The following is a 26,410-nucleotide window of genomic DNA, read 5'->3' as shown; positions in this document are numbered from 1 at the left end:
TGCAGTGGCGCCACACCAACCCGCGCATGCGCGGTGGACTTCTTCAACGCGCTGGCCCTGGCGGAACATGGCATGGGGATTCAGGGGCCGCTCGCGTAACATATAGGGCTGGGACTGGTGAGGCCAGCCCGCCGATCGCTGGGCCCCGATCGCGGGCTAGGCCCCATCGGAGGCCCCCCCCCCCCCCCCCCCCCCCCGCTGAAGGAGCCCTTTTTCTCCCCCCACAGGCCGCGGCGCCGGCGGGACTCTGACGTTTCCGCACGGCCACTCCGCCCCATCAAGGCCGGAGAATCGGCAGCCTGGCCGCAGACAGCAGCCCGCGACCGGCGCGCGCCAAACCCGCCGGAGCAAATGGCGCCGATTCTCTGCTCCTCGGAGAATCGCGTGCCGGCGTTGAGGCGGCGTGGGGCGGTTGCGCCGATTCGCCGGCCCAGCGCGTGGCTCGGAGAATCCCGCCCTGGGAATTTGTAAAATGACACCGTTTAAATAAACCATGCATTGCTTTAATTGATCATTACCAGAGAGGACAGCTTTATTCTCTGATATTATGATAAGGAGTGGTCTTCATTGTCGATTTTTATATCTTTTGGCGTGAGCCTTGGGCTATGATATGTATGGTGTCTGTGTTTGGAAATAAAATGTACATTTGTTTGTGATAGAATGTTAATTTCTGGAGTTTATAACCCACAAAGCAAAGGGATTGTTGCAAAGGTGGGGTGACGAGATGAATTTTTTTTTAAAAATAATTTTTTTTCCAATTAAGGAGCAATTTAGCGTGGCCAATCTACCTACGCTGCACCACTTTGGGTTGTTGGGGTGAAACCCACGCAGACACGGGGAGAATGTGCAAACTCCACAAAGGCAGTGGAACGGGATCGTATCTGGGACCTCAGTGCCGTGAGGCAGCAGTGCTAACCACTGTGACACTGTGCCGCCCTACAAGAGATGAACTGTGACCTTCAGCCATTAGGAGTAAATTTGGCCCATCTCCAAAAAAGGGAGGAATGGGAGACTTGGGGATAAAAGTTGAGAAATGATGATTCTCGCTGGGTATTCTGGGTATGACTCTTGTGAACACAGTCCAACATCACTCTATGGCTTCTATGTTGTCTTAAAAGCAAATTATTGCGGATGCCGGAATCTGATTGGGTGATCACATTGTGGAAACCTCCCACACTTAGCCTGCAAGCATGTCACTGAGATAGTAGTGGCCCTTTGTTTTAATTCTTCGTCTCACTCCACTGTGATCTCCTTTTTGGCCTTGTCCTCCTGCACTATTCTTGTAAGCTCTATGGAAGCTCAAAAAACAGAGTGCTTTATCTTTTGATTAGGCACCTGATAGCCACTCAGACACAACATCAAGTTTAATAATGTCAGATCATACCCACTGTTCCTATTTTGATTGGACTGATGAAGGCATTAAAATTTAAAAATAGGATACTATTAAGTACTGATCCTATTTCATTTAAAATTGGATGGAGGATTTGCAAATAAATGAACATATGTTTGCCACTATCATGCTCTACTATGTTGCTTTCATTGCTCTGACCTTGAAATCTCTTCAATAAGTCACTGCAAGGTGACATGACTATGGGATGGTTGCAGGATGGATTGGATGCCATGTATGTGTTTCCAGACACTGAACATAGTTGTCAAAGGTCATTGTAGTTTTCAGCCTGCAGGTTTTGCTATGCTCTGTTTTATAATAAGTGAACTTTTTTTTACGATGGCACTCCTGTTTAAGATGAAGCATTGCGGTGATGGGAGAATTAGATTTCTGATAGCAGTTTGTTTTAGAATGTCAGGATCATTCCACCATGTAATAGTTATTGATGTGATTATAAGGCTTGGCTGAGTATTAATGATGCTGGTGGAGAATCAAAAAGAGATTTGTGTGTGCATTGAACCTGCGTTATTTAGTCGGCGAATGGTGTTACCTCTGAATACTTAAAGCATTAAATGATTCGTGTTAAGCTACATTTAGTTTACTTAAGTTTAAAAAGATAATTTAGTCTTTAAAATGCTCGCCATCTATCCTGACCTGTGACAGCTAGGATGGTCTTAAAGTATGATCAAAGCAGCGAGTATAAAACAGGCCATTTCTCTGCAAATGTAGAGAATCGCGTTCGATAAGCCTTGGTTTACTCATCGTACTAGTCATCACTATTATTTATCGTAGATGCTGCGGGTAATGTTTGGGTCACCATAGCCTCATTGAGATCTTTGTATATAACCTGCCAGTTTACATCTGAGTGCACCATCAGGATGAACACTGTCTCTCCATCTATTCTTGTGGCCTCAGCATCTCGACCACTCCAGTTCCTAAAATGTGAACGCTCTGATTTTAGAAATGTTGGGACAGCTCTGGTGCGACGAGATACTTTAAAAAAAAAAAAACACAAAAGAGCCAAACGGAATCAGAAAGAGGGTGGAGCTCACCAAATGATGGTTCAACTAGATGAGAAACGAGGATCTTTGCAGGGGAAAGAGTCAAGTGACAACATTTGGGAAAACACTAAATCTTTGATCTCCCGGGGAAAAACAAATCATTGTGTTCTCCAGCGGTGACTGGAAAGAAAAGTAAGGACTATATGAAGGGTAGGAATTGAAGAAGTGTGCTGAATGTACTTTGGCATTCACCTTCACGATAAGCCAACAAAAAGTTTCATAATGCAAAGGCCATCGATGTTGCGCATTGAAAAATCCCTTGATAGAAACCAAACTTAAGATTTAATGGATCAGTTTGCATATCGAGCCCGTAGCAAAATCGGGCTGCATTCTGCCTGCCATTTCTCAGAGTATCTTTAATCACTGGTATCTTGTAATGCTATCTTGTAATGCATGTCCTGAACTGTCTCCTTGCTCTGATGCTTATGTCTCTTTTTAAGTTGTGCAATTTCTCCTCTGGACCACTTTTTCATGTCATCAACCACCTGAGTTCACATTTTCTGTGGCAATTTGCTGTAGGTTACTTGGCTTCATGCAGTCCATTATGGATGGTACCTAATACAAGTAAGCTTTTGATAATATATGTATGGTGTAAGATTTTGTAGCTAGCCAAAACAGAATTGCTGTACTTCTTCTCATTCTTTATCAGGTCAGTTTCGGGTTGAGCTGAGGGAAGTACAAATCGTATTTTGCTCTCTCATGTTTCCAGGATTTATTGTCAAATGTTTTTCGGTTATGTGTGGCCTTTGTCCGGAAGTGTGCTAGTAATGCACTGTGATATCCCCAGGGTTAAAATCCTGTGTCACAGTCGTGCAGTACGTGATGTGAATTCTCTCCGCTGAGCTTACAGAATAAGCTCACAGGGCAAGTCTTGGCCATAGGCATAACTTTGCCTGGGATACTCATCAGCAACTTGGTCTGCAGTGTAATCACAGACTTCAACGTACTTGAGATCAACATTTTTGCTATTTTTATCCAAGAAGTAGCAATTAGATATGTCAGGGAGTATTAATTAGTATATTTAAATTATCCATACTGGCAGTGCTCTAGCTAATTCGCATCTTAAAATAAATAATTATACAGTACTGTGTTCTCGGGCAATTTTCTACCTGTTATCAGTTCTTCGCAGTTTCTTGTTCCTTCATCAACAAAATAGTGTGCGGAAAATTTAATTTTCTTTTGTCACTTTGCCGAATTACCTTTAGTGTTACTTGATAGCAATATAGTTTGGGAAAAGGGAGCAGTGATACTTGAAAGTTCAGATCCACGGATATTAAAAATTGCAACTTGAGTAGATGAGGGTATTTTTAAAAAAACACGAAAGGTGGATATTATGGCCAGAAGTATAGAATATGAAAGTTGAGGTTGAGATGGCACAGCGAATCTGTCTGGAAGCTCAGAAAGACCACAGTGAGGGTTATGTATGCCAGGCATTGTCAAACTCGGGGGCGTGACCCACGGGTGGGTTGCGGGCGGGTGTCGGGAGGATTACGGAGCCGTCCGTCGCGGCGCTCCCGATCGTGCAAATACGCGCGCAACAGCAGCAGCAGCCGGCTTTTAATAATGCCGGCTGTGACCGGCTTTCAAAATAGCCAGGAAGAGATTTTTAAAAAGTCGGCCGCATGATAATTTTGATGATCGGGCATGCATGCGCACTGCGGCAGCATTTGTTTTTATATGGTCGCAGCCTTTTTTTTCCAAGTTCGGGGGACAAAGGGGCCATTGGGGCCAAAGGGACCCAAAACCATTTCCTCCATTTTTGTCAGCAACAAACAAGGTAAGAGAAAATGGTGGGTCGCACAGGTCGGCCGGCGTGGGTCGTGCAGGTCGGCCGGCGTGGGTCGCGAAGGTCGGCCGGCGTGGGTCCCGAAGGTTGGCCGGTTGGTAAAAATGGATCCCCAGAAAAAAAGTTTGAAAAACACTGATGTACGCTGTTGGGATTCCCCAAGATGTTGAGGCACTAGGCGCTACACAGCAGTTTTTGTATGATCATGCCCGATGGGAGGTAATACAATTATGAAGTCACTTCAAAAATTGATGGGAGGAAATACAATTATGAAGTCACTTGGAAAAATTATCTCTTTATATTTCATTAGAATAGAGGAGATTATGGAGCAATTTGATAAAAGTGTTTGTTATGAAAGTGTCATGTGAGAGTACCTTTAAGAAATGGGTGTTAATAAATGGGTGTGTATATAAATATCTGTAGTGAGAGTACCTTTAAGAAATGGGTGTTTACTACTGCAGTGATGTCAGCGAGTGGGTGGAGCTGGACTGTCTGTCAGCTTTTTTACTTTTGTTTTAGGCTGTTTGCTGCAGGGTGTGTTTTAGTTTTGTTTTCAGTGTTGGAGCTGAAGTCAGACCGAGCAGGTGTACTGTTGATCTCTTTGCCATGAAAAGACTATCTCTTGATCATCTGGTGAATTCAGAATTGTAAATGTTTTCAGTAGTGACTTTAACCTGATGTGCTTCTATTAAAGGTTATGTTTTTTGTAAGTCTTCTGGATGTTAAAAGAACAGCGTGAGCATTATTTAGTGTTGTATTCTTTGGGGGTTGTATTTGAATTGATGGTTGCTAAAATGTTCACTGTATGTTTTAAAAAGGTTAACTTGAGTTCATAGAATAAACATTGTTTTGTTTTAAAAAATACTTTTCCGTTTCTGCTCCACCACACCTGTAGAGTGGGCCGTGTGCTCCCCATACCACAATCTAGTAAAAGTTGTGGGTCAGGTGAACTCCATGATACACTTTGGGGTTCTCTAAACCCTGGCCCATAACAAATGAATGGGGTAGAATCTGTCAAAATTGACTTATTGCAGTAGTTAAGACTTTAAAAAATTTTTTTTTACGGAATATGGGTTTCGCTGGCTCAGCCAACGTTTATTGTCCATCCCGAATTACCTTTTGAGCATATGGATATGAGATTAAATGTAAACAATTGAGAAAGAAAAGTAGGAGCAATATTTTCCACACATGAAAGCACTTCCAAGGTTATGGGGTGATGTAGAAACCATGCCAATATTCAATGATTACTCATTTCAAAACCAGACGATTAAGGAATACAAGATCAGGATGGAGACATGGGGTCAGGGCTGTTGCTCGAGTGAATATTAAATAGTACCATGGACTGGTTGGGCTAACTGGCCTTTTTCTCTGTTGTAATTAAGGAGTAATTTAGCATGGCCAATCCACCTACCCTGCACATCGTTGGATTGTGGGGGTGAGACCCATGCAGACACAATGTTTCCTGTTGTAATTTCTGTGAATTTCTAATAATATTTGACTCTTGTGATGAGCTTTCAAGCACATATCCTCAGTGTCACCAAAGACTCAATTTTTCCATCTCCCTGGCTTTAGCTTCTTTCCACCCCAACCACAGCACTTCTACTGAGACCCTCACCCGTGTCTTAGTTACCTCCAGCCTTGACCATTCTAAAACAGTCCTGTGTGACCTCCCTCTGTGAACTTTAAAAAATATATATATTTTTATCAATCTTTTGTCATTTTATACCAAAAAATACACTTCAAACAACAGCAATAACCTAAATGAACAGAAATAATAAACCAGTTACCCCCCCCCCCCAACAGGTAACTGTGACCAATTCCTTAAAATACAATATGAACAGTTGCCATTTCTGCTAGAACCCTTCAATTGACCCCTCTCACAGTGTATTTGACCTTCTCGAGATGCAAAAACTCCATAAGTCACCCAGCCACTCCGAAGCACTAGGTGGCGTCGTCAACCTCCAACTCCTCAGGATTTGCGTCTGAGCAACCAGCGAGATGAGATGAAGGCCAGGGCATCTGCCTCTGCCACTGTTGGCAGGTCCAGCACCCCAAATATAGCCACGAACGGACAGGGCTCCAATCCGATGTTCAGAATTGCCAATATGGTGATGAAAAAATAAACCTAAACACCCACAAGCTTGGAACAGGACCAGGACATGTGATTATGATTCGTGGGCCCCAAATATTGTGCTCACACCTATCCTTAGCCCTGCTAAGAAACAATTCATTCTGGCCTCAGTAAGGTGCGCCCTAAGGGCAGCACGGTGGTCCAGTGGTTAGCACTGCTGCCTCATGGCGCCGAGGACCTGGGTTTGATCCTGGCCCCGGGTCACTGGCCGTGTGGAGTTTGCACATTCTCCCCGTGTGCGCGTGGGTCTCACTCCCACAACCCAAAGACGAGAAGGGTAGGTGGATTGGCCACGAGTGAACGTTTGGGCCTCCTTTTCATCACCATGTCAACGATTTTGAATATCAAGATTGAACCCTGTCCCTAAGTAGCCATATTTGCGGTATCGGACTTGCCGGAGTGGCGGACGGTTGCGGGCAACAGATGTACTTGCCTTCGCCTCGCTGATTTCTCGGAGGCAAGTCCTGCTGGGGTGGCTAGGTAACTTAATGGAGTTTCCCTGGAGAACATTAAGTACACTGTGAGGGATGAATGGAAGGGATCTACCCGAGATGGCGACTGTTTATTGTCTACTTCAAGGAGCTGATCACTGTTAGCTGCTAGTGGGGGAGGCCGCTTTGTTTGTTGATGTGAAGGGGGAGTTATGGGCTTTGGTTTGTTGTATTCTTTACTGAACCAAAGAACAAAGAACTAAGAAAAGTACAGCACAGGAACAGGCCCTTCGGCCCTCCAAGCCCGTGCCGACTATGCTGCCGACTAAACTACAATCTTCTACACTTCCGAGGTCCGTATCCCTCTATTCCCATCCTATACATGTATTTGTCAAGATGCCCCTTAAATGTCACTATCGTCCCTGCTTCCACCACCTCCTTCGGCAGCGAGTTCCAGGCACCCACTACCCTCTGTGTAAAAAAACTTGCCTCGTACATCTACTCTAAATCTTGCCCCTCGCGCCTTAAACCTATGCCCCCTAGTAATTGACCCCTCTACCCTGGGGAAAAACCTCTGACTATCCACGCTGTCTATGCCCCTCATAATTTTGTAGCCCTCGATCAGGTCGCCCTCAACCTCCGTTGTTCCAGTGAGAACAAACCGAGTTTATTCAACCGCTCCTCATAGCTAATTAATAAACTGTTGTTTATATTTTTCAATTTTATAACCTGAAAAGGTTAATAAAAATATTAATTATAAAAATCTTGAATCATCTACTCTGATATTTCCTTCTGCAGCTCTGTGTAATATTTTGTTTTATAATGCCTCTTGTGAAGCACTTGGGGTGTTTGTTTAGCACAGTGGGCTAAAGAGCTGGCTTGTAATGCAGAACAAGGCCAGCAGCGCGGTTTCAATTCCCATACCGGCCTCCCTGAATAGGTGCCGGAAAATGGCGACTAGGGGCTTTTCACAGTAACTTCATTAAAGCCTACTTGTGACAATAAGCAATTATTATTATTGTATTGCATCAAAGGTGTTACACAAATACAAGTTGGTGGTTGTGACTTGAGATCAATTACTGAAAGGAGAGGGATATATCGTAATTAGAGTAAATATTGAAACAATATTATAATATTGTGCCACTAATTTCGGTGAACATTTCCAGCAGAATCCCTTCCTCCTTTTACAATTATTAAACTGTTATTGGTGGGAATTTGCTGAATTTCTTATATTTCAACAGTGACTGGACTTCATAAATGATTGATTGGTTGTAGAGTGTTTGCGACGTCTGGTGGTAATGAAAAGTGCTATACAAGATGCATGTCTTTCTTATCTAGCCTCCCCTTAAATGCTTCCCTACTATTTGCCTGAACTATTCCCTGCTTCAGCGAGTTTGAGTTCCACAATCTAACTATTTGATAAGCGGTTTCTTCCAAACTCCCTATTTGGGTAAAGCCTCTTCCAAGTTCTTTACTTGATCTCTTGATAACGATTGTATTGATAGCGTCTGGATTCGTCCTGACCAGCAAGTGGATTCTGTACACTCTCTGTTTATCGAAAGCTTTTTCTAATTATAAGGACGGTGGCTTTTTTCAAGAGTTAAGCAATGCAGCCTGTTCATTCCTTAGCTTGTAAATATATTTTTGCATCTTTCTTTTCCAGTGCTTATCTTAATAATATGACACTCAGATTTATCCACAATATTACTGTTGTAGCCCAGTGTGATCAGGTCACAAGTTTCTGCCCATTAGGCACAGGAGAGGAAGAATGCCACTGAGTTTACAACTTGGCAACAAGCCCTTGGGCCCAACTGGTCCATGGTGATGTTTATGCTCCACATAAGCCTCCCCTCATCCCCCTCTTTAAATCAGTCAACCTAAGTCTCCTATTTGTTTCCCCTTTCCTGTGCGTGATTCTCCAAAACGGAGACTAAGTGTTCACGCCGTCGTGAACGCTGTCGTGTTTCACGAAGGCGCGAAACGGGTGCGGAGACTACGGGGGCCAGCATGGCTCTGGAGCGGTTCACACCCCTCCAGCCTCCCTTCCCAGCGCCGAATGGGCGCCGCGCCAACCCGCGCATGCGCAGTTGGGCCGCGCCAACCCGCGCATGCGCGGGAGACTTCTTCAACGCTCCGGCCCTGACGCAACATGGCGCGGGGGGCTCTGGGGCCGGAAACGGAACAAAGTAGGCCCGGGAGGGGGGGAGAGGTCGGCCCGCCGATCGGAGGCCCCCCCCGGGGCTTTTCCCCGCCCCACAGGCCACCCCGCGATCCTTCGCGCAGAGTTCCCGTCGGCTGCGACCAGGGGTGAACGGTGCCGGCGGGACTCTGCCGTTTCCGCGCAGCCGCTCGGCCCATCCGGGCCGGAGAATCGGCGGCCCGTCCGTGGACAGTGGCCCGCAACCGGCGCCGTGCCAAACACGATGGCCCAAATGGTGCCGATTCTCCGCACCTCGGAGAATCGCGTGGTGCGGTTGCGCCGATTCTCCGTCCCAGCGCGGGGCTGGGAGAATCGCGCGCCATATGTCGATCTAGTTCCAATAAGTCAGATTGGACTAGAAACATTGACTGTTTCTCGCTCCTCCAATCCTGCCAGGCCCGCTGAGTTTTTAGCAGCACTTTAAAAAAAAAAAATCAGACCTCCAGTGTCTGCAGCATTAGCATTTTTTCTTGTATTTCTGATTTTATCCAGCTGTTTCATAAATGTAGTGTTAATGTCCCTTGGGTAGTTATCTGGAGTCCTAGGCTCCTGCGCTGGGGGACATGGATTACAATCCCATCACAGCAGCTGGAATTCAATTAGTAAACCTGGAATTGAAAGCTCGTCTCAGTCATTGATGACCGTGAAACTATTATTGTTTGTTGTTTTGTTTTTTTAAATCCCTAATGTCCTTTAGGGAAGGGAATCTGCTGTCCTCGCCAGATCTCGCCTACATTGTGACTCCAGCCCCAAAGCAATCTTTAAAAGCAAATTACTGCAGATGTTGGAATCTGAAACCAAAAGAGAAAATGCTGGAAAATCTCAGCAGGTCTGGCAGCATCTGTAGGGAGAGAAAAGAGCTAACGTTTCGAGTCCCTTTGCCCCTTTGTCAAAGCTAAATGGCATAGAAAATGGGAGATAATTATTCTGTGGGATGAGAGAATGAAAGATGAGTCACAGCCACAGAAACCGAGGGAAAAGATTGCTAATGGCAATAATCAGTTTATCCTCTGATTTTAGTTTCTCTGCTGCTGGGCCTTTCACACCTTTTCTTCTCTCTGGGGACTGCCATTAGCACTATTTTCCCTTGGTTTCTGTTGCTATGACTCATCTTTCATTCCCTCACCCGACTATAAATATCTCCCATTTAGCTGTTCCTAAACTTTTGTTGAAGCTGAAGAGGTTCACACGGAGAATCCATGCTGTCGGACCTGCTGAGATTTTCCAGCATTTTCTCTTTTGGTGCCAAAGCAATCTTGTTCCTCTGAAATGGTGCACTAAGCCACACGATTCAGAGGCAATTAAAGTTGGACAACACAAGCTCGCCTTGCTGGTGAAGCTCATATCCCATGGAAGAATAAAAATTTGAATAATAATAATTGCTTATTGTCACAAGTAGGCTTCAATGAAGTTGTGAAAAGCCCCTAGTCGCCACATTCCTGCGCCTGTTCGGAGAGGCCAGTACGGGAATTGAACCCGCGCTGCTGCCTTGTTCTGCATTACAAGCCAGCTATTTAGCCCAGTGTGCTAAACCAGCCCCTCAAGGAATTGTGAAGTGCGGAACTTGGCCTTTGAAGGTCTATTAATGGTTTGGGCCCTTTTCCACACATGCAAGACTGCATGGAAAATGCTCCTTCAGCGCCACAGAAAATGTCAGGGAAATTATTCAGAAAGGAGGTTATGGTCAACGTTCAAAAGCTTGTTGGAAAAATGGTTTGAGTATATTTTATCTGGCACTGTGGACAGCTGGAGGAGAGAGATGGGAAGGGATTGTGAGCACTGTTTTATTTTTATTTTTTTAAATAATTTTTATTAAAGGTTTTCATAAGATATCAATAACAAAATGAGAAAGAAAAAAAGAACCCAACAGGGTTAAGTACAAAACACAATCTCAAAAAAGCAACCCCCCCAAACCCCTCCCCCCCCCCTGTACCTGAATAATAAATTAACATTAACACCCCAACATAACACAACAGGTGTATACACCCCCTCAGACCCTTCCAGTGTAAATAACATAAATAAAAATAAAGTAAACCCCACCCCCGAGCTGCTGCTGCCATTGACCAATGTTTATCGTTCTGCCAGAAAGTCTAAGAACGGTTGCCACCGCCTAAAGAACCCTTGTACCGACCCTCTCAAGGCGAATTTCACCCTCTCCAATTTAATGAACCCTGCCATATCGCTGATCCAGGATTCCACGCTTGGGGGCCTCATATTTTTCCACTGAAGGAGAATCCTTCGCCGGGCTACCAGGGACGCAAAGGCCAGAATTCCGGCCTCTTTCGCCTCCTGCACTCCCGGCTCCTCTGCCACACCAAATATTGTGAGCCCCCAGCCCGGTTTGACCCTGGATCCTACCACCCTCGACACCGTCCTCGCTACGCCCTTCCAAAATTCCTTCAGCTCTGGGCGTGCCCAGAACATATGGGTGTGATTTGCTGGGCTCCCTGAGCACCTAACACACCTGTCCTCACCCCCAAAGAACCTGCTCATCCTTGTCCCGGTCATGTGTGCCCTGTGCAGCACCTTAAACTGTATGAGGCTGAGCCTCGCGCATGAAGAGGAAGAGTTCACCCTCCCTAGGGCATCTGCCCACGTCCCCTCTTCGATCTCCTCTCCCAACTCCTCCTCCCACTTACCTTTCAACTCCACCACCGAGGCCTCCTCCTCCTCCTGCATCACTTGGTAAGTTTCCGAGATCTTCCCCACTCCCAACCACCCCCCCGAGAGCACCCTGTCCTGTACTGTGTGTGGCAGTAGCAGTGGGAATTCCACCACCTGCCGTCTGGCAAACGCCCTTACCTGTAAGTACCTGAAGGTGTTCCCTGGGGGGAGCCCGTACTTCTCCTCCAGCTCACCCAAGCTCGCGAACTTCCCATCCACAAACAGGTCCCCCAACTTTCGTATGCCTGCCCTGTGCCACCCCGAAAACCCTCCACCTGTTCTTCCTGGGGCGAACCGGTGGTTCCCCCGTAATGGGGTCCACGCCGAGGCCCTAACTTCCCCCCTATGCCGCCTCCACTGCCCCCAAATTTTGAGGGCCGCCACCACCACCGAGCTCGTGGTATACATCCTTGGAGGGAGCGGCAGCGGCGCCGTTGCCAGCGCCCCCAGACTCGTACCCACATAGGACGCCGTCTCCAGCCTCTTCCATGCAGCCCCCTCCCCCTCCATCACCCACTTGCGCACCATTGTCGCATTGGCGGCCCAGTAGTACCTACAGAGGTTGGGCAGCGCCAGCCCCCCCCTATCTCTACTCCGCTCCAGGAACACCCTTCTCACCCTCGGAATCCCTCGCGCCTACACAAACCCCATTATACTCCTGTTAACCCGCCTGAAAAAAGCCTTCGGGATAAACACGGGGAGGCACTGGAACAGGAACAAAAACCTTGGGAGAACCGTCATTTTGACTGACTGCACCCTACCCGCCAGGGACAGCGGCAACACGTCCCACCTCTTGAACTCCTCCTCCATTTGCTCCACCAGCCTTGTAAAGTTAAGCCTATGCAGGCCCCCCAGCTCCTGGCCACCTGGACCCCCAAATATCTGAAACTCCTCTCCGCCCTTTTTAGTGGGAGCTCGCCAATCCCCCTCTCCTGGTCCCCTAGCTGAACTACAAACAGCTCGCTCTTCCCCATATTGAGCTTGTACCCCGAAAAGTCCCCGAATTCCCTAAGGATCCTCATTACCTCTGGCATTCCTCCCACCGGGTCCGCTACATACAGCAGCAGGTCGTCCGCATAAAGCGACACCCTATGCTCCTCCCCACCCCGCACCAACCCCATCCAGTTCCTCGACTCTCTCAGTTCCATAGCCAGGGGTTCAATCGCCAGTGCGAAGAGCAGGGGGACAGGGGCACCCCTGTCTCGTCCCTCGGTGCAACCGAAAGTACTCGGACCTCCTCCTATTTGTGGCCACACTCGCCATCGGGACCTCATACAACAGCCTAACCCACCTGACAAACCCCTCCCCAAACCCAAACCTCTTCAGCACCTCCCACAGGTACCCCCACTCTACCCTATCAAAGGCTTTCTCAGCGTCCATCGCCACACTATCTCCGCCTCCCCCTCCCTCGCCGGCATCATGATAATGTTCAAAAGCCTCCGCACATTCGCGTTCAACTGTCTCCCCTTCTCAAACCCCGTCTGGTCTTCATGGATGATCTGCGGCACACAATCCTCAATCCTCGAGGCTAAGACCTTCGCCAGCACCTTGGCATCTACATTTAGCAAGGAAATCGGTCTGTAAGACCTACATTGCAGGGGATCCTTGTCCCGCTTCAGGATCAAGTAGATCAGTGCCCGGGACATCGTCGGGGGTAAAGCCCCCCCTCCCTTGCCTCATTGAACGCCCTAACTAACAGCAGGCCCAACAGGTCCATATATTTTTTATAGAACTCGACCGGGAAACCGTCCGGCCCCGGTGCCTTCCCCGCCTGCATGCTTCCTATCCCTTTGATCAGCTCCTCTAGCCCAATCGGGGCCCCCAGTCCCACCACCAGTCCCTCTTCCACCTTTGGAAACCTCAATTGGTCCAGGAAATGGCCCATCCCTCCCTCCTCCCGTGGGGGCTCGGATCGGTACAATTCCTCGTAGAAGTCCCTGAAGACCCCATTGATGCCAACCCCACTCCGCACCACGCTCCCTCCCCTGTCCTTAACTCCCCCGATCTCCCTAGCTGCGTCCCGCTTCCGAAGCTGATGCGCCAGCATCCGGCTTGCCTTTTCCCCATACTCGTAGACCGCCCCCTGGGCCTTCCTCCACTGCACCTCCACCTTCCTGGTGGTCACCAGGTCGAATTCGGCCTGGAGGCTGCGCCTCTTCCTCAACAATCCTTCCTCAGGTTCTTCCGCATACCTCCTGTCTACCCTCACCATCTCCCCCACCAGCCTCTCCCTCTTCCCCCCCCCGCTCCCTCCGCTCCTTGTGGGCCCTAATGGAGGTCAGCTCTCCCCTCACCACCGCCTTCAGTGCCTCCCACACCATCCCCACTCGGACCTCCCCGTTGTCATTGGTCTCCAAGTACCTCTCTATACTTCCTCGGACCCGCTCGCTCACCTCCTCGTCCGCCAACAGCCCCACTTCCAAGCGCCGCAGCGGGCGCTGGTCCCTCTCCTCCCCCATCTCCAAGTCCACCCAATGCGGGGCGTGGTCCGAAATGGCTATTGCCGAATACTCAGTATCCTCTACTCTCGCTATCAGCGCCCTACTCAAAATGAAAAAGTCGATTCGAGAATAAGCCTTATGGACATGTGAGAAGAATGAAAATTCCCTAGCGCCCGGCCTTGCAAATCTCCAAGGGTCCACCCCTCCCATTTGGTCCATAAATCCCCTCAGCACTCTAGCCGCCGCCGGCTTCCTACCCGTCCTAGACCTGGAGCGATCCAGTGCAGGATCCAGCACCGTGTTAAAGTCTCCCCCCATTATTAGGCCCCCCACTTCCAAGTCTGGGATCCGACCCAACATACGCCGCATAAAACCCGCATCGTCCCAGTTCGGAGCATACACATTGACCAGTACCACCCTCTCTCCCTGCAACTTACCACTTACCATTATGTACCTACCGCCATTATCTGCTACAATGCTCGACACCTCGAATGACACCTTCTTTCCCACCAAGATCGCCACCCCTCGATTTTTGGCATCTAGCCCCGAGTGAAACACCTGACCTACCCACCCTTTCCTCAGTCTTACCTGGTCTGCCACCTTCAGGTGTGTCTCCTGGAGCATAACCACATCCGACTTGAGCCCCTTCAGGTGCGCGAACACGCGGGCCCGCTTAACCGGCCCATTCAGTCCCCTTACATTCCAGGTTATCAGCCGGATCAGGGGGCTACCCGCCCCCTTCCCCCGCCGACTAGCCATGACCCTTCCTCGGCCAGCCACGCGCCCGCACCCCACACCCGGCCCGTTCCCCACAGCGGCATACCCCCGTCTCAACCCACCCCACTCGCTCCAGCTCCTCCTTGATCTTAGCAGCAGCAACTCGATACCCCCCCCCGGCTAGGACTCATCCTAGCTGGTTTACTCCCCCCATTGCACTTCCGCAAGTCAGCTGACTCCTCCTGACCCCGGCCACTCCCGCCTCCCCTTCGACTCCTCCCATTATGTGGCACACCCTCCTCTCCCGCTCCCCATTCACAGGCTCTCCCCCTCCGTTCTAAGTGCGGGAAACAATCCTTGCTTCCCGCCCCGGTCCCGCCCCCCCCCCCCCCCCAGTCTTCGGCGCGGGAAAAAAATCCCGCGCTCTCCACCTACCAGGCCCCACCACCACCAAAACAGTGCCCAACCCACCCCATCCACCCTCCCCAACCCGAAAGAGAAAAACACAGAGAAAAAGAAACCCAAAACAATGCAAAGGCCCCCCCACCCCCGAACCAAAAATAGGCATAACATATCCACCGCAGTCCCCAATCGCCCATCCCGACCCTCAGTCTGTGTCCAGCTTCTCGGCCTGAACAAAGGCCCACGCCTCCTTCGGAGACTCAAAATAATGGTGCCAGTCCTTGTAGGTAACCCACAGTCGCGCCGGCTGCAACATGCCAAACTTCACCCCCTTCCTGTGCAGCACCGCCTTCGCTCGATTGTACCCGGCCCTCCTCTTCGCCACCTCCGCACTGCAGTCCTGGTATATTCGAACCTCCGCGTTCTCCCACCTGCTGCTCCTCTCATTCTTGGCCAACCTGAGCACACACTCCCGATCGACGAACCGATGGAACCGCACCAGCACCGCCCGCGGAGGCTCGTTAGCCTTGGACCGCCTCGCCAACACTCTATGGGTCCCTTCCAGCTCCAGGCGCCCCTGGAAGGACCCCGCTCCCATCAGCGAGTTTAACATGGTGACCACATAGGCCCCCACGTCCGGCCCCTCCGGGAGGCCCAGAATCCGCAGATTCTTCCGCCTCGACCGATTCTCCATCTCCTCGAACCGCTCCTGCCATTTCTTGTGGAGCACCTCGTGCGCCTCCACCTTTACCGCCAGACCTAAGATCTCGTCCTCATTGTCAGAGATCTTTTGTTGAGCCTCTCTGATCGCCACCCCCTGGGCCGTCTGTGTCTCCAGCAGCTTATCAATAGAACCCTTCATCGGCTCTAGCAGGTCCGTTTTAATCTCTCTGAGGCAGCGCTGGATACCCTCCTGCTGCTCCTCCGCCCACTGCCTCCACGCTGCCTGGACTCCGCCCGGCGCCATTTTGTCCTTCTTCCCTCCCTTCTTCTGGTCCACCACCACCTTTTTTGTCACCCCGCTCCTAGTTAAAGCCATATACTGACGGGGAGCTATTATTAACTCCTTCCCACACCGGGAAACGTCGAAAAAGTGCCCTTGGGCGCCCTGAAAAGAGCCCAAAAGTCCGTTTTTGCGGGAGCCGCCGAATGTGCGACTTAGCTCCGCATAGCCGCAACCGGAAGTCTCGAGACGGAATCCTTTTGGCAGTGTTCGCTTCACCAATCTGCCCCAAAATGTTTGTGGAAACTCCTGAAAAAGTTCTAAGAGTCCGTTCCAAGACGGGAGCTGCCGAATGCGCGACCTACTCCTCCATGGCCGCCACCGGAAGCCTCGTCCCCGCTTCTTCAGTGGCCTTGGTGAGATCTTTTCACAGTTGTTCCCTCTGCTGTTAGAATTCACTTTTGATACAGGCCCTCAGGTCAGTTTGCAGCTTTAAGCTTGCCCTTCCCCCGCCTGCTTGCTCAAAGAGGCCCTGTTTATCCTGTTGCAGCCAAATCTTTTACTGTTTCTGCCGGGTCTGGAAGCCAAAAGACATAACATTCCTGGGGGACACTGTCAGGGGAATGCTGCAGTCTTCTTGCCACACCGGGAAATGTCAAACAAATGCCGTGGGGGCCCTGTAAAAGATCCCAAAAGTCCGTTCCAAGCGGGAGCTACCGAATATGCGACCTAGCTCTGCATAGCCGCACCCGGAAGTCGTGAGCACTGTTTTATGCATAGCACTGTATGTATGGGCAATTTTCAGATGTCTAGTATTTTATTGCTGCATGATAGAGAGAGGGGTTGTCAATTATAACACTTCAGTGTCTTTATTGCTGTAATGTTACGGGTGGTAACCATAATGCTTATTGCAACAGATGGCCTGAAGTTGTAACACATTCTTGGAGAAACTGCAAACCTCGGCAGTGTAGAATATTAATGCAGAGCATTTGGTAATTGAACAGCAGTGGATTCTCCGTGTGAACCTCTTCAGCTTCAACAAAAATCTAGGAACACATCTACAATATTGTAATGTTTACAAAGAACTGTGGATGAGAAAATGGATGAGCGAGTGTTGTAAAAAAAAACATCTGGGGCATTGATCTCCTTTAGGGAAGGAAATCTGCTGTCCTTACCGGGGCTGGCCTACATGTGACTCCGGACCTACAGCAATGTGGTTGACGCCTCTGAAATGGTGCATCGAGCTACACGATCCAGAGCATTTTATCTGCTCGAGCTAAACATCCAAGCATGACTTTGTAGAAATGTTCTGTTTGATCCCATTAAATTTTAGTCGGCATCACAAACTTGTTTGGGAAAGGGTGGGGGGGGGGGGGGGGGTCAGAAATGCAGCAACCAAAGTTTGTTTCACTAGCACGTGTGGGGGAAATTAAGTGTGTGAAGTTGACGGACTTTGGAAAGAAACAACATAGAGAAGCAGTTTAATTGAAATGATACTACTGTATTTTTGAGGAACCTGCAAGAACCAGGTGGCCTCTGGTGCATATTCATTCATCTTTAGAGGGGAAGTTGATAAGGTGCTGACAAAGCATATGGTACACTTGGCTTTGTAAATGGGGACATTGAATACAAAATAACCAATGTTGTGCTAAATCTTGAAATAATTGTGGTTAGGCCTCAGCTGGAGGCAATTCTGGGCAGTTAATGATCATGCTTTAGGAAGGTTTGGAAAGACATTGGCAAATGTGTCAATCATCAGCAAATATCGATTTTAAAATAATTGACAAAAGATCCGAGGGGAGAAATGAGAAGAAATATCTTCGCACAGAGGGTTGTTAAGATTTGGGAAGCGTGATCTGAAAGGGTGAAGGGAATCCAATTTTAAACCAACTTTCGAAAGACAGTTAGGCATGTAATGTTTTGTCGGATGGCCTGATTTATATTACAAGAACACTTGTAGCTAAAGCTATAAACGATTTATTAACATTAACTGTGGGTCAACTGTATACAAAACAACAGATGAATAACAGTATGATCATGCACAAGCAATCGCTCTCTTCCAGCTCTCCAGTCAGTCTGAGCTCACCTGACTCTAACATTCACTTATATACTAATGGAGACTCCTAGTGGTCAGTCGGTGAATTACAACACAACCATGATATATATCACTGCAAGGAATGTACTAATAGGAGACCAATTTGCCAAGCTACAAAAGCTGGTGCACAGACAAATTGGGAAGCCCTGTCACTCAGCCGATTCAGATACGAGGTGACTTGATAGAGGTGTACAAGGTGATGACAGGGATGTATAAAGTGGATAGACTTTTCCCCAGGGCAGAAATGGCTGTCACGAGGGGACATAATTTTAAGGTGATTGGAGGAAGCTATAGGGGAGGTGTCAGAGGTAGGTTCTTTACACAGAGAGTGGTGAGTGTGTGGAATGCACTGCCAGCGGAGGTGGTAGAATCAATTAGGGACTTTTAAGCGACTCTTGGACAGGCACATGGACAGCAGTAAATTGAAGGGGTGTAGGTTAGGTTGATCTTAGATTAGGATAAATGGGTGGCACAACATCGTGGGCCGAAGGGCCTGTACTGTGCTCTCCTGTTCTATGTTCCGGACACGCCCAGTCCCCGATGCGTTGTTGGAGAAAGTGAAGACTGAACTCAAGTCGGCTAGATCATCAGACCTGTACGTTTCGTGGATTGGACGGTGCTGGTGTTAAAACCAGCCAAGACAGTCTGTTTATGCAGGGATTATAAACTGACGATGAAAACTGCTCGCAGGTTGGATCGTTGCCCCATTCCCGGCAATGAAGATCTTTGCACAGAGTTGGCGGGTTGACGCTCATTCACAAAACTCGCCACGCGTATTTATAGCGCAAGTTGGACGAGGCCTTTACGAATACATCCGGCTGCCTTTCGATGTGTCCTCTGCCTGTGTGATATTTCATTGGGTAATGGAGAACAGCCTGAGGGAGTTGCCGCACGTGGTGTACTTGGATGACGTGTTGGGAGCGACCAAACAAGAGCATCTGGACAGCCTTGAGGCAGTGCTGAAACAGTTCTGAGTGTGTGTCCACTTGAGGCGGGCAAAATGTGTCTTCCATGCAAGGACGCTGTCTGTCTAGGTTACCGGGTGGACCGCGGAGGCTCACACCCCGTCGCAAAAAAAGGTGCACGCCATTCAGCAGGCCCCCGCCTTTATGGAAGCCACAGAGCTTGGTTCGGTTTTGGGCCTTGTGAATTATTACGGCATGTTCATCCCGAACCTTGCGACCATGTTGCACCTCCGAAAAATCCAAGTGTGGGCGTGGAGGAAGCGGCTTTTCTGCAGACAAAAGAAACAGATGTTGGCTTTCGGGTTACTGACCCACTACGATCCCTCCAAACCCTTAACTTACCACGTGTGGTGCATCACCATACGGTATTGGGGCTGTCCTGTCACATCGGATAGAGAATGGTGGAGAATGGCTGATCGCTTTCACCTCTCGGATACGGGCTGCGGCAGGTCGAAAAGGAGGGCCTGGTGTGGCCTTCACAGTGATAAAATGTCACCAGTACGCCTCTGGCTGCCACTTCACTATTGCTACAGGCCATACGTGCTGCTAGGGGCAGCACGGTAGCCTTGTGGATAGCACAATTGCTTCACAGCTCCAGGGTCCCAGGTTCGATTCTGGCTTGGGTCACTGTGTGTGCGGAGTCTGCACATCCTCCCCGTGTCTGCGTGGGTTTCCTCCGGGTGCTCCGGTTTCCTCCCACAGTCCAAAGATGTGCGGGTTAGGTGGATTGGCCATGATAAATTGCCCTTAGTGTCCAAAATTGCCCTTAGTGTTGGGTGGGGTTGCTGGGTTATGGGGATAGGGTGGCGGTGTTGACCTTGGGTAGGGTGCTCTTTCCAAGAGCCGGTGCAGACTCGATGGGCTGAGTGGCCTCCTTCTGCTCTGTAAATTCTATGATCTATGATAACTTTTACTCGGTCTCAAGGTGATCCTGCCCATTGCCTCTGCGAGGAGGCTGTGCTGGACCCTGATATTGCCCGCCTACAAATATTCGGCCGAGGACCCAAATAGCGAGTGCTGACCCGCTGAGCCGTTTACTTTTGCCGACTGGTTCCACATCACCCCCCCCCCACCCCCCCTGAAATACTCACTGCAGACAACGGCACTCCTTTTGCAGGTGAAGAGTTCTCTGTTTTTTTTGAAGTCGAATGGGGTACGCCACATCTGCACCACCCCGTACCACCCGGCTTCTAACGGTTCAGTGGAGCGAACGGTACAGGCGTTCAAAAGAGGCCTTAAGAAGCAGTCTTCTGACTTCCGGTGACGGTGGGCGGGAGGCGGCCGCACAATGGAGGGCTCCCGTTCGGGAACGGCATTTTCGGGGCTTTAAGCCCGGTCCCAGGGTCCACGGAAGTGGCAGAAGCAGGGAGAAGGCACGGAGGAGGCACAGTGAAGACACAGGAGGGAAAAAAAACAGAAAAATGTCGAGGGTGAGCAAAAAAACGGACGAAAAAAAAACAGCTGAAGGTCCGTCGGGGAGTGGAAAGGTCACCGCGGGGTCACCAAGGAAAATGGAGGCTGGAACACCAGGGAAGGCCGCACTGCTTACGGTTGAATAAATAACTAAGGTGATGGCTGCGGAATTTGAAAAGACGTTGGCGCAGATTGCGAAATGCATGGAGACGGTGAGGAAGTAGATGAGGGAGGTTTTGAGTGTGCTGGTGGAGGAGGCGGTTTCCCCGGTGAGGACGGAGGTGGCGAGCGCAGTGGCGGAGGTGCAAGAGCAAGGGGAGGCGCTGAAGGAAGTGGAGGAGACATTATTGCAGCACGGTGATCAACTTACCTCGATGGGGAAGGAGATGTGGAAGGTGATGGACATTAACAAGGATCTGCGAGGAAAAATGGAAGACCTGGAAAACAGATCCAGGCGACAGAATTTGAGGATTGTGGGGCTGCCCGAAGGAGTTGAAGGACCGAAGCTGACTGAGTATTTTGCTGCGATGCTGGCAAAACTATTGGGGGAGGGGGAGGATCCCTCCCTATATGAACTGGATCGGGCTCATCGGTCGTGGAGGCCTGTACCAAAGGCGAGTGAGCCGCCAAGGGCAGTGACTCTGTGCTCCCGTAGGTACAGTGTGAAGGAGAAGGTCCTGAGCTGGGCCAAGCAGAAGCGGGCGGTGCAGTGGGCTGGAGCTGGTATACGTGTATACTAGGACTTTACGGTGGAGCTGGCAAGGAGGCGGGCTGCCTTCAACCGGGTGAAGAGGGCACTGTACATTAGCAAGGTGCAGTGCGGCGTTGTATATCCAGCGAAGCTGAGGGTGACTTACAAGCTCAGGGACTTTTATTTTGGAACGGCGGAAGCAGCGGAGGAGTTTGCGAAAGCAGAAGGACTGTGGCAGAACTGACAAATTGAGGAATGGCCATGTGCTGATGTAACCTCATGGCTGTATTTTCTTCTTTTTTGTATCACTGCGCGCGGGTGTAGAGACTAAAGGAGCCAATGTGGTATATATTTGGACAAGGGAAGGGACGGGACTTTCACTCGAAATGAGGGTTCTTTGGGGTGTAGGTGTATATGCGGGGTTTGTGTGCTAAAAGGGGATCTTTGGGCTTTCCTAGGGTCGGGCAAGTGGGAAAGGGACCCGGGCAGGGGCCTCCACGCTGGCCGGTTTAAGCCGGCCAGTGAACGGGAGTGAGGTGGGGGGAGGGGCTGCGGCCATCGGAGCCTGGCAGAACAGGGTCCGAGTGGTCTAGCCGGGGTGGAAAGTTGGGGGGAAGGAACAGAGGTTGGGAGGAGGAGTTTTACAAGAGGCAGTGGACGGGAGGAGCTGGAGACCTGGGGTGGGAGCTGTGTAAGATTAAGGGTGACTACGGGTAATCCCTGATTCCTTTTTGTCATTTGTTTATGTAAACATGCGGGCTGAGGTTTGGGGGTTGGTGGGCGGATGGGGTCGTTGTTATTATGGGGACTGACATATCTTGCTGATTATTGTTTATTGTTGATGGATGTAAATGTGGGAGAAAATGTGAAAAAGGAGGAGAATAAAAACATTTTTTTTGAAAAAAGAAGCAGTCTTCTGGATCGAGGCTGGCTCATTTCTTATTTTGCTATAGACCACCCAACACGCAGTGACTGGGGTGGCCCCCACGAAATACAGATGGGCCTTAGGCTACAAACCCGCCTCAGTATGATTTTCCCTGACATAGGTGCGCCACAACCAGGAGCTGCAAGGACATTGCCCCGTTTAAAGTTGACCACCCAGATGCTTTGTACCAGGTGTCACTGTGTATATTTGACTGTGCCCAGTGGACCTCTGGGACTATCCTCCACCAGGCGGGGCCTGTTTCCGAACAAGTATAAGTGCGTGGGCGAATCGTGCAAAAGCATCTTGATCACAATCGGTCCAGGCAACCAATTCTTGTAAAATTCCTTGTGAGCGTAAAAGTTTTTATCCGGCCGCCTCTGCCCGAAAAGGCCATAGCAGAGCCCCAAGGGGTTTAAAAAGCCAATATGAGAGAGATCCTGGACAGATTCCGAAATGGAAACACAAGCATCGGAGGTCTGCGACGGGGAGTCAACAGTGCAGCAGCGTCCGGTAGAACATCCACCACGGCTTTCATTGGAAGTGGCGTTTGCCTCCCAGATTCACGCTGCCCGATCCGCAACTCTGCGCAACACTGAGCCAGATGCAAAGAGAGTCCGGCACCCTCGTTCCCCGCAGACATGAGAAGATTCTTGAGGGGGAAGGATGTCATTACCCGCGAGAATCTTGCGGGCGGGAACAATCAACTTCCTCATGAACCTTGCAGAATATGAGCTCCCCGTTAAGGGGCGGGGGACATCTACACAATGTATAGTTGGAGGGTATATAAAGCTGGCCAGTTAGGCACAGGGAAGGCAGACCCAGTTGGGATCTACCATGCAATGTAAATAATAGTTATTGTAAATAAACTAAGACTTGAACTACTCAGTGTGACCTTCTAAAAAAAGCTGTCAATTGCAATGCAGAAAAACATCGAACTTTGTTTGAGCATAGCAAAGTCCCACATATACGAATGAGACAACTGACTAGGTAACTGCTTCAGTGAAATAAAATATCACGGATGCCTGAATTGTGAAATGAAAACAGAAAATGCTGGAAATTCTCAAGTAGACCTGTCAGCACCTGTGGAGAAAGAAACCGTTCATGTTCCCAGCTTGTGGCTTTTCATTAGTTCTCAAGTTCTGAAACATTAACCGTTTCTCTCTCCACAGGATCTGCTAGAGTGTTCGTACCACCCGTTATTTATGAACTCTTTTAGTAATGTTGGTTCAGCGATAAATGCTGACGAGGGTATAATAATCTTTATTTATAATAAAGTTTATTATTGTCACAAGTAGGCTTACATTAACACTGCAATGAAGTCACTGTGAAAAGCCCCTAGTCGCCACATTCCGGCGCCTGTTTGGGTACACAGAGGGAGAATTCAGAATGTCCAATTCACCTAACAAGCCCGTCTTTCGGGACCCGGAGCAAACCCACGCAAACACTGGGAAAATGTGCAGACTCCGCAGTGACAGCGACCCAGAGCCGGGAATAGAACCTGGGTCTCTGGGGCTGTGAAGCAACAGTGCTAACCACCGTGCTACCGTGTCACCCATGGGAGGCTTTGCAGTGCTCCCTGCAATACTCCCCCCAAACCAGTTAATAATGCAAGATTGGCAAGGCTCAGGCCAAATGTGCCGGCATTCTATTTAGGTTTTTAATCACCGAACACTATGCAGTTTACTAGCCCAGAGCATTGGTGAGCTTCCTGCCGCACCTCCTAGCCATTGGAGCATAAGATCAGAGTTTCACATCCTCGGCACTTCACAATTGAGTCGGTAGCAGTAATCCCTGCGGTCTCGCATGGCCTAAAATAAATGGAATCGATTCAGTAAAACAAGTATTTAAAAGATGTGTGAAATTCTGGTCGTTCATGGCTTGTTACAATGTAATCCTTTCATTTTATTCAATTTCATTTTGATTGTGGGGCAGAGCGAGGACTACTAATTCAGCTCGAGAGATTTAAATACATTGGGGGATGTTTAGCAGTGACAGAGGTGATGCCTCATGCAGTATCTGTGCACTTGAATGTTTCTTCAGCAGCAGAGGTGCCAAAGTGATTGTATACAAATAAACACTGCCCTAGCATTGTAGCAAGGTGGCGTTAGACATTTTTGTTGCTTGGATTGGACGGTAGTGAACCCGACACGTATGTTAATTAGCCCACATGCTGCTGAATGCATTGGGAGTGAGACCAACCAATAATGAACATCAGGCAGCTCTTGACTTGGGTCTTCCCTTGCTGGTTGAATGTCCAATTCGGCAATGTACTCGTCCCAGTCCATTTTCTCCCCATTAATTCTTGGGACGCGAGGCCAGCTTTTATTGCCCATCCTTGGCCGTCTTGGAACTGTTGACCTGCTAGACCATTTCAAAGGGCAATTAAGAGTCTGCCTGGAGTCGCACATAGGCCAGACTAGGTAAGAGCATTAGAGAACATTTTTTTATGCTCAGCCTGTAGTTTTCATGATCATTATTAATGATGCCAGCATTTTATTCCCGATTTTATAAATTGAGATTAATTTAAATTCCTACAGTGGTGAGATTTGAACTCCTGTCTCTGAAGCATTGTCTGGCATTAGTTACTCTGTCACTAGTCCAGGGTCAGTCCCACTCTGCTCCCATCCCAATTCTGATGTCTTTCTTGGAGTACTGAATACAGCATAGAACATAGAACATTACAGCGCAGTACAGGCCCTTCGGCCCTCGCTGTTGCGCCGACCTGTGAAACCACGCCAAAGCCCATCTACACTATTCCCTTATCGTCCATATGTCTATCCAATGACCATTTGAATGCCCTTAGTGTTGGCGAGTCCACTACTGTTGCAGGCAGGGCATTCCACGCCCTTACTATTCTCTGAGTGAAGAACCTACCTCTGACATCTGTCCTATATCTATCTCCCCTCAATTTAAAGCTATGTCCCCTCGTGCTAGACATCACCATCCGAGGAAAAAGGCTCTCACGGTCCACCCTATCCAATCCTCTGATCATCTTGTATGCCTCAATTAAGTCACCTCTTAACCTTCTTCTCTCTAACGAAAACAGCCTCAAGTCCCTCAGCCTTTCCTCATAAGATCTTCCCTCCATACCAGGCAACATTCTGGTAAATCTCCTCTGCACCCTTTCCAATGCTTCCACATCCGTCCTATAATGCGGTGACAGAATTGCACGCAATACTCCAAATGCGACCGCACCAGAGTTTTGTACAGCTGCAACATGACCTCATGGCTCCTAAACTCAATCCCTCTACCAATAAAAGCTAACACACCGTACGCCTTCTTAATAACCCTCTCAACCTGGGTGGCAACTTTCAGGGATCTATGTACATGGACACCGAGACCTCTATGCTCATCCACACTGCCAAGAATCTTACCCAGTACTCTGTCTTCCTGTTATTCCTTCCAAAATGAATCACCTCACACTTTTCTGCATTAAACTCCATTTGCCACCTCTCAGCCCAGCACTGCAGCTTATCTATGTCCCTCTGTAACTTGTAACATCCTTCCGCACTGTCCACAACTCCACCGACTTTAGTGTCATCTGCAAATTTACTCACCCATCCTTCTACGCCCTCCTCCAGGTCATTTATAAAAATAACAAACAGCAGTGGCCCCAAAACAGATCCTTGTGGTACACCACTAGTAACTGGACTCCAGTCTGAACATTTCCCATCAACCACCACCCTTTGTTTTCTTCCAGCTAGCCAATTTCTGATCCAAACTGCTAAATCACCCTGAATCCCATGTATTTTCTGCAGTAGCCTACCGTGGGGAACCTTATTAAACGCTTTACTGAAATCCATATACGCCACACCAACTGCTTTACCCTCATCCACCTGTTTGGTCACCTTCTTAAAGAACTCAATAAGGTTTGTGAGGCATAACCTACCCTTCACAAAGCCTTGTTGACTACCTCTAATCAAATTATTCCTTTCCAGATGATTATACATCCTATCTCTTATAAACCTTTCCAAGATTTTGCCCACAACAGAAGTAAGGCTCGCTGGTCTATAGTTACCGGGGTTGTCTCTACTCCCCTTCTTGAACAAGAGGAGAGCATTTGCTATCCTCCAGTCTTCTGGCACTATTCCTGTAGACAAAGATGACTTAAAGATCAAAGCCAAAGGCTCAGCAATCTCCTCCCTAGCTTCCCAGAGA

The 26,410-nt window shown here is 49.0% G+C and overlaps 1 protein-coding gene across 3 annotated transcripts in view; it reads left to right on the top strand.

Moving 5' to 3' along the window:
* Nucleotides 1–26,410, top strand: part of grip1 (glutamate receptor interacting protein 1) — a 589,949-nt gene that overhangs the window by 250,310 nt on the left and 313,229 nt on the right. The window lies entirely within an intron of this gene.

Source organism: Scyliorhinus torazame, chromosome 19, assembly GCF_047496885.1.
Source record: "Scyliorhinus torazame isolate Kashiwa2021f chromosome 19, sScyTor2.1, whole genome shotgun sequence".
Taxonomy (NCBI): Eukaryota; Metazoa; Chordata; class Chondrichthyes; order Carcharhiniformes; family Scyliorhinidae; genus Scyliorhinus; species Scyliorhinus torazame.
Note: the sequence above shows the minus strand (reverse complement) of the source record. Positions and strands in the feature narration are given on the sequence as shown.